The 8,291-nt window shown below is 50.5% G+C and overlaps 1 long non-coding RNA gene and 1 pseudogene across 1 annotated transcript; one reads left to right on the top strand and one right to left on the bottom strand.

Annotated features, from left to right (window-relative positions):
- Positions 1 to 499: 499 nt before the first annotated feature.
- Positions 500 to 3,935, bottom strand: LOC131497928 (uncharacterized). The gene is made up of 2 exons (XR_009255218.1): positions 3,668 to 3,935; positions 500 to 916 (listed from the first exon to the last, which is right to left on the bottom strand). It is a non-coding gene; the product is annotated as an uncharacterized LOC131497928 (long non-coding RNA).
- Positions 3,936 to 6,757: 2,822 nt separating this feature from the next.
- Positions 6,758 to 7,180, top strand: LOC131497759 (small ribosomal subunit protein eS19-like; annotated as a pseudogene).
- The last annotated feature ends 1,111 nt before the right edge of the window (positions 7,181 to 8,291 follow it).

The raw sequence follows: 8,291 nt of genomic DNA, 5'->3' as shown, positions 1-8,291 counted from the left end.
CTGTCCCCACCACAGGGTGATCTTTCCTTCTTCTGCACCTGTTGACACCCGATTCCCAGTTCTAGTGGCTCAAATTCCATTTCCTCAGCGTAAAGGCTTCCCGACCCCTGCCCTCCTCACGTGCAAACGCATTCTAGCTGCAGTTTCCTCTGCCCTGGGCTTTCATAACCCACTTAGCTTCATTTGGGGCCGTCCATCTCCTCCCCGCAGGCAGAGCTTCGGTCCTCTTGGTCTCTTCCGTCTTCTCCACCCTCCAGAGTGTCCACGCTGCGTGGATTCTGGGAAGTCTACTGTCCCGACCCTCCCGGGTCTCTCCTGTGGCTATTCGCCCACGTCTACCTCTTCTATGCCAGGCCTTCTGGGCTTCACCCTCCGTCCCAAGATAGTTCCCAGGTCTCCATACCACTCCCTGCCCTACCCCTGGCTTTACCCTCCTTCTCCGGGGGGGTTCTGATCGCAGCAATAACCACTGGGGACCAAAAATTCGTGGCATACAAGATTTCCAGGAGTGGGAAGAAGTTAATTTGACTTACGTTTTGAGTAGGAAGTCCTATTTGCAAGTGATACAAAATTCAAAAGGTACAAAAGGAAACAGCGGAAAACCAGGTTCCCCATCACGGCCTCTGGCCCCACAGGTACCCAGGTCCAGCACCAGAAGCAAACACCATTTCCACTTTCTTTGGCCTTTCAGGGCTTGCCCACGCGCTCACCAGCGTTTTCTTTGTGTTCTCTTACCCACACGGCAGCAGGGGAGACACACTCAATGATATAAACCGGACGTTGTTTGCACCAGAGCACATAAAGGTGCCCTGTTGGGGCACCTGGCTGGCTCAGTCGGTGGAGCATTGCGACTCTTGATCTTGGGGTTGTAAGTTCGAGCCCCATGCTGGGTGTAGAGATAACTTAAAAACGAAACCTATAACGAAATAAAATAAAAGTGCTCTGTTGATGGATATTTGGGCCACGTCCGGTGCAAGAGATACCCTGGTAATTACTTCAGTTCACACAATGTGAGCATATCCGTAGAATAAATTCCTAGACGGTGTGTGCACAATAAGTGTTTTAAATATGAACCATTATTTCTGTTCTTGCCCCACTTAATGGATCCACAGCAACCGATCTTTCCCAATTGAGTCACTTATTTCTCTAGTTGTGTGCCAGCTGGGGAAACTGAGGCAGGCATTCTCTCCCCCCCCCGCCCCGCCCCCCTCTCCACCCCCCCCCACACCCATAGAATCCCAAACTGGACAAGGCACCTGAAAGGAGAAAGAAATCCAGCCTCATCAGAGTTAGGAAATGTCCCAAGGACCCTGTCCACCTCGAGACACAGAGAAGGATGATGCGTCCATCTTGAAAAGGCAGGAACTGAAACAACGATCACTTTTTGGGTGAAGGAGGAGACAAGCCAGAACCCTCCAGGTGTTCCATGTCAGAAAGAGAGACTGAGATCAGCTCTGAGTGTGAACTTCCTGCCAGTTGCAAGAGGGGTGAGGAGGGCCTGGCAGCAGGACGGACTGTGGGTGACTTCCTACTCAGAGAGCATCAAACCAGGATTAAAGGTGGTGGCCCGGCCAGGCCTGCTGGGAGGCAGAGGGCTGGAGCTGGTGACCTGCGTGCAAGGGCACAGCCCCACCTGGGTGAGAAGCCTGGAAGCTGGACCAATAAGTCAGGGTCCAGAGCTTTGCGGTCTTCATGGCAACCCCGTAACCAAGCCAAGGAGGGCAAAGCAAGGATCAGATCACGACGAGCCCATTTTGCAGATGAGGAAACCAAAGCCCAGAGAAGTGAAGACACTTGCCCAAGGCTTCACAGGTGAAGCAGGGCTGGAACCCAAGCCTTCAGCCCCCAAGTCCAATGACATGACCTCCACTGCCTTCCTGGGGCTGGAGGATTCCCACGACAGGACCCGGCCTTGGTTCCTTCACCAACTTCCGCCAGACCCCTTACACCCCCACGCCACCCTCCCCACCAACACCTCCAGCGCGCAGCTGCAGAGCAGGGGGGGGACTGCTGGGTGAGGCTGCAAATCCCTCTCCTGTCTAACAACTGAGCTGAGAGAGGAAGACAGAGGTGGGAAGAGGTCCCAAACTCCCATCTCACGTGTCCTCGCCCGTCTCAGTCCCAGACTCTCTCGTGATAGGAAAGTAGGCCAGTTTGGAATATGTCACGGATATTTTCGACATTCCCATCTGTACTATAGCATTGCCTAGAGCCAAGGGGGGCGGAGCCAGAACCTCCGTGCCGGATGAGGGGTACACCTGCTACCTCTGGGGCTCAGAGCCCAGATGGGGGCTGGGAACGTTTGCACAGGGGACCCTGAAGGGCCCTGAGCACGTGTCCAGACGCCTGGACGGGATGGGACAAGAGACCAGCCACATCTGCCCTCTTCCCAGAGGAGCAGGAGCAGAACAGCTGTGATTTGTGGACACCATCCCACTGCCCCGGGAGCATTGTGCCTGGCTAGCCTGGGGGTGGAGCACTGAGGAGGGAGCAGTTAGTCCTGCAGGGAAAGGGGTCTGGGAGAGCTTTAGTTAGGGGAGAGACGACTGATATCTGAGTCGGGCCTTGAAAGGCGAGCAAAACTTTTGCTGGGGCGGAGGGTGTTCCCAGCCAAGGGGTATGCTGGGGCGGGGGGGGGGGGGGGGGCTGCAGTCACTGAGGCTGGGAGGTCGAGGGCTGACCAGGGCAGCAAGAGAGGCTGGGCAGAGGGGTACTAGCATTGGAGAAGGAGTGTTATGGTGAATGCCCAGCTAGGAAGGTTGGGGGGCGCCTGCAGGTGCCCAGGGAGGCTTTTAACTTACACGATTCAGAAAGGACATGTCGCTGTGGGCAGGGACAAATCACCCTGGGAAGGGCGGAGGTGCAGAGGACGAGTGAGACTTTGAGCCACCAGCCACCCTGACCAAGTCATTCTCCAGTCTGCTGGCAGGGGCACCTCTCCTGACTGCAGGAGGGGAAACCAACCTGAGAAAGGAATTCCCTGCAGAAGTTAGCGATCCACTAGCTTAAAGAGGTAAAGGTTGGGGTGGGGGTTGCTCATCAAGGGATTCTCCTGGCAAGGCTGGTGGAGGAGACATCTGGACACCGTGTTTACGAATCACCTACTACAGGCACTTTGCAACATTTCCTCGCTTGACCCTTTCCGCAAGCCCAAGAGGTAGGTATGCTCTGCGCCTTTTTATCAACGTGGAAACTGAAGTCTGGGTTTCAGGGGTAAAGAGGCAAAGGGAAGCATAAGTCCCTTCCCTAAGGTCCCACAGCTTGTAAGTGCGATAAGAATCCAGGTCTGTCTGTCCCCAGAGCCCATCCCCTTCTTCTGTCACTACCTCCCGGAAAAAAGCCAAGGGTCCCTCTCAAAGAAATGACTCCGGCTCCAACCTGCACCCCTCTCTCAGTCTCCATCTTGGACCAGGCTACAGGGCCCACAGCAAGCCCATGAGATAGCCACTCTCAGATCAGAAAACGGAGCCTCAGAGAAGTTAAATGACTCGCCAAGGAGCAAGTGTCTCTCCCCGCTCCTTCTGCCCCTCCCCCCCCAATAAACATTGGGGAAAAAAAAAAAAGAAAGAAAGAAAAGAAACCAGTCCCCGCTCCCCCAGATGAGGGTTTAGAGGAGATTGGGCTATCGGCACAGGGAAAGTCTCCAGTCACACCCACTAAGTCCTACCTACTGGCTGCAGGAACTTGGGCAAATCACTGATGTTCTCTGCATCTGGAAGAACGGGGAGCTGCTTCGCGGAGTAGCCCGCCGTGTATTAGGTCACTGCCAGCCTCCCAGGTGGGCGGCCCCCCCGCCCCCAACCCGGGTGACGCCAGTGAAGCCCCTTCCTCCCCTGCTCGTGGTGGCTGGTGATAGGTGCACACTTTGCTTCCTGTTTCCTCCCTTCCCAGGACATACAGCCTCTGCTCCTTGTTCGGTTGCAGACTGGGGGCTGCCCAGCCTCCCGACCCGGTCCAGCCCTGGATCTAAGGCAAGAACCTCCGGGGTTATAAGAGCCCCGAGGTTCAGGGAACACATTCAAGGCCCTTATGCAGCCCTGAGGAGGAGGGACCCAGCTCTTCGCTTTCAAGGGGATGGACAGAGTCATCTGTCAGGCTTCGGGCCAAAATCAGGAAACTCCTACCGAGGGACAGGAAAAGCAGAGTCTGACCCTAGGAATTCAAAATAATCATAGAGCCATTCTTAAGCACTTGGGATATTATTTTATTCAATTTAATCCCCTGTGTGTGTAAAATCCCATTTTATTTTATTTTTTTAAGTTTATTTATTTACTTTGAGAGAGAGAGAGAGCAGGGAAAGGGCAGAGAGAGAGGGAAAGGGAGGATCCCAAGCAGGCTCCGCGCTGTCAGCACAGAGCCCAGCGCGGGGGCTCAAACTCACGAACCGTGAGATCACGACCTGAGACAAAACCAAGAGACGGACGTTTAACTGACTGAACCACCCAGGCTCAGTCTAAAATCCCATTTTAGAGTTGGTAAAACTGAGGCTCAGAAAAGCAAAATGACTTGCCCAAGGAATCCAAGTCCGCGGCTCTTCTCTACCTCCAGGCCACGGGCCACACCTTGCCCTCCAGTCACTGGGCAGCAGGCCAGGGCTAAACTCCAATCCCCAAGTGTAACCAGAGGTAGAGGAACTGGCCCAAAACCTGGGGGGAACGACTCTTGCACCTCCCTGGGTCGTTGCTGCTTTTGTGACCCCTTCTTGGGACGGCGCCAAGGGTCAGGAGATAAGAGTCAGGTCCTTCCTAGCTCCCCATTGCTGCTTCCAGAACATCACTCCGTCACTTTTTTTTTTTTTAACTTTTAAAAATGCCTATTTATTTTTGAGAGACAGAGCACAAGTCAGGGAGGCGCCAAGAGAGAGGGAGACACAGAATCTGAAGCAGGCTCCAGGCTCTGAGCTCTCAGCACAGAGCCCGATGTGGGGCTTGAACTCATGAACTGCAAGATCTTGTCCTGAGCTGAAGTCGGATGCTTAACTGACTGAGACACCCGGGTGCCCCTCTGTCACTTTCTTGCAAAAAGCCCCTGCTCCATCCACCTGTGCCACTCTCCCTCATGACTGTTGTCCACTGACCTCCCAGCCCTGCTTCGCATTTGTTGAAATCTCTTCGCATCCCAATTCCTAATGCACCCTGGGTAACTCTAAAAGTCCCAGCATCTCCATTCTACAACCTTTGTATGCCAACTCACGTTCTCCTCTGCCCACACCCTTGTTCCCATCCTGGACACTGTCACCACCTATGCGTGCTCCCATTTTCCGTTCTGAACTCACCTTCTGCTCCTTTGGTTCAACTCTTCTTCAGACAACTGTTTTTCAATCCCCAGTCAACTGACCCTGAGATGATTTTCCCATCTGTCAGCCCCCTTCTGTCTTCATTCTCTTCTCTTCTTCAGCCCAGAGTCTCTGCTTTATCAGATCATCTTAACTTCTTACCCTCTGTCTTTTGTGGTCACACTTGACTGGCAAAACCCTAACACTGTACCTCCGGTTCAAGAAGGCTCCTTTAGCACATCTGTTTACCACTCCATCCTCAAAAACCCCTTTAAAAGAGAAAAAATATCCTAGAGTTTTAAAGCATATTAGACTATACTGATGGCAAAATCCAACAGAGAAGAGGAATCCATGATGCCATAGAGGGAGTCCCTAAAAGTGTGAATTTTTGTAGAAGAACCTATTAATGTCAGGAAATGTAGATTTCCTATTAATGTCAGGAGCAAGGCAAGTATGTTACTCTCATCATCCCTATTCAACATTGTACTGAGGTTCTAGCCAGGGCACTAAGGCAAGGGTAAAAGGGCATCCAGAACTGAAAGGAAGAGGTAACACTGTCTTTATTCGAAGAGGGCACAGATTTTCATGTGGAAAATCTGATGGAACCTAAAAAATAGCTATTAGAACTAACGTGTGTGTTTAGCAAGATTATAAGATCAAGATATACAATCAATTATATTTCTAAAAATATGAACTACTTAGGGGCACCTGGTGGCTCAGCCAGTTAAGCATCTGACTCTTGATTTCCGCTCAGGTCATGATCTCATGGCTTGTGAGAGTCAGCTTGGGATTCTCTCTCTCTCCCTCTCTCTCTCTCTGCCCCTCCCCTACTCACATGTGCCCTCTCTCTCTCTCTCTTTCTCAAAATAAATAAATCAACTTTAAAAATATGAATTACTGGGGCGCCTGGGTGGCGCAGTCGGTTAAGCGTCCGACTTCAGCCAGGTCACGATCTCGCGGTCCGTGAGTTCGAGCCCCGCGTCAGGCTCTGGGCTGATGGCTCAGAGCCTGGAGCCTGTTTCCGCTTCTGTGTCTCCCTCTGTCTCTGCCCCTCCCCCGTTCATGCTCTGTCTCTCTCTGTCCCAAAAATAAATAAAAAACGTTGAAAAAAAAATTTTTTTTAAATAAAAATAAAAATATGAATTACTTAGGGAAAAGACTGACAAAGAATGTATAAGACCTGTGCACTGGAAACTACAAAACATTGCTTAGAGACCTCAGTAAATGAGGAGCTATACTATGCTCATGGATCAGCAGATTCAATAGTCAAGATCAGTTGTCCCCAAACTGATCTATAAATTCAACACAATCCCAGTCAAATTCCCAGCAGCTTTTTTTTTTTTTTGTAGAAATTGAAAAGCTGATTCTAAAATTCTTGTGGAAATTCAATGGACTTAGAATAGCCAAAATAACTTTGCAAAAGAAGGTGGGGGCAGGTAGCTGGAAGGCCCTATCCCCTGGATGTCAGCACTGAGGCCACATATGGCTGGAGTTACTGCAAAACACGTGAACCTTCAGGGGTTCTTCAGAGCTCCAGCAGCCCTTCTCAAAACATTTGGGAAGCTGAAGCTTCCTAAATGGGCAGACACTGTCAAGCTGCCCAAGCATCAAGAGCTTGCTCCTTATGATAAGAACTGGTTCCACACATGAGCATTTCCACAGAATATCTCTCTGGCTGCACCAAGTTGGATCCATGACCAAGATCTATGGGGGCCAACAAACAGCGTCATGCCCAGCCACTTCAGCTAAGGCTCCAAGAATGTGGCCCACAGCATCCTTCAAGCCCTGGAGGGGCTGAAAATGGTGGAGAAGGACCAAGATGGGGGCCACAAACTAACACCTCAGGGACAGAGAGATCTGGGCAGAATCTTTAGAGAGTTGGCAACCGCAAACAAGAAACACTAGAACAGGGGTGCCTGGGTGGCTCCGTCAGTTAAGCAACCGACTCTTGATCGTGGCTCAGGTCATGATCTGTCGAGGTTCGTGGGATCAAGCCCCACGTTGGGCTCTCCACTGAGGGCATGGAGCCTGCTTAGGATCTTCTTTCTTCTCTCTCTCTGCCTCTCCCCCTGCTCATGTACTCTCTCTCCCTCAAAATAAATAAACATTAAAAAAAGAAGAAGCATTAGAACAAATTCTGGGTTAGTAAGTTGCTTTGTCTGTGGAAGGAAAAAAAAAACACCAAGCTGAAGGACTTACACTACTTAATTTCAAGACTGTTAAAAGCTACAGTAATCGGGGCGCCTGGGTGGCGCAGTCGGTTAAGCATCCGACTTCAGCCAGGTCACGATCTCGCGGTCCGTGAGTTCGAGCCCCGCGTCAGGCTCTGGGCTGATGGCTCGGAGGCTGGAGCCTGTTTCCGATTCTGTGTCTCCCTCTCTCTCTGCCCCTCCCCCGTTCATGCTCTGTCTCTCTCTGTCCCAAAAATAAATAAAAAACGTTGAAAAAAAATTTAAAAAAAAAAAAAAAAAAGCTACAGTAATCAAGTTAGGGTCCTGTTGAGGGGCGCCTGGGTAGCTCAGTCGGTTAAGCGTCTGACTTCAGTTCAGGTCATGATCTCACAGTTCGTGGGTTCGAGCCTGCATCAGGTCCATCAATATGGTCTCTGATTTTCCACAAAGATGCAAAGGCAGTCTAGTGGGAAAAGGATAGTCTTTTCATTTGTTGAAATGAATATCTATGTTCCAAATAAAACAAAATAACTCACACCACTGTACAAAAATTAACACAAAGTGGATACTAAACCTAAACAGAAGCCTAAAAGTATAACATTTCTAGCAGAAAACATATAGGAGAAAATCTTTGTGACCTTGGGTTAGGCAAAGATTTCTGAGATAACAACACCATAAAAAAATTTGAAATATTGGATTTCATCAGTACTAAGCATTTTTGCTGTATCAAAGATACTGTTTAAAGAACAAAAAGAAGATGGGGTGCCTGGGTGGTTCAGTTAGTTAAGCGTCTGACTTTGGCTCAGATCATGATCTCACAGTTCGTGAGTTCGAGAGCCCCGCAT

This window comes from Neofelis nebulosa, chromosome 16, assembly GCF_028018385.1.
Source record: "Neofelis nebulosa isolate mNeoNeb1 chromosome 16, mNeoNeb1.pri, whole genome shotgun sequence".
Classification (NCBI taxonomy): Eukaryota; Metazoa; Chordata; class Mammalia; order Carnivora; family Felidae; genus Neofelis; species Neofelis nebulosa.
Note: the sequence above shows the minus strand (reverse complement) of the source record. Positions and strands in the feature narration are given on the sequence as shown.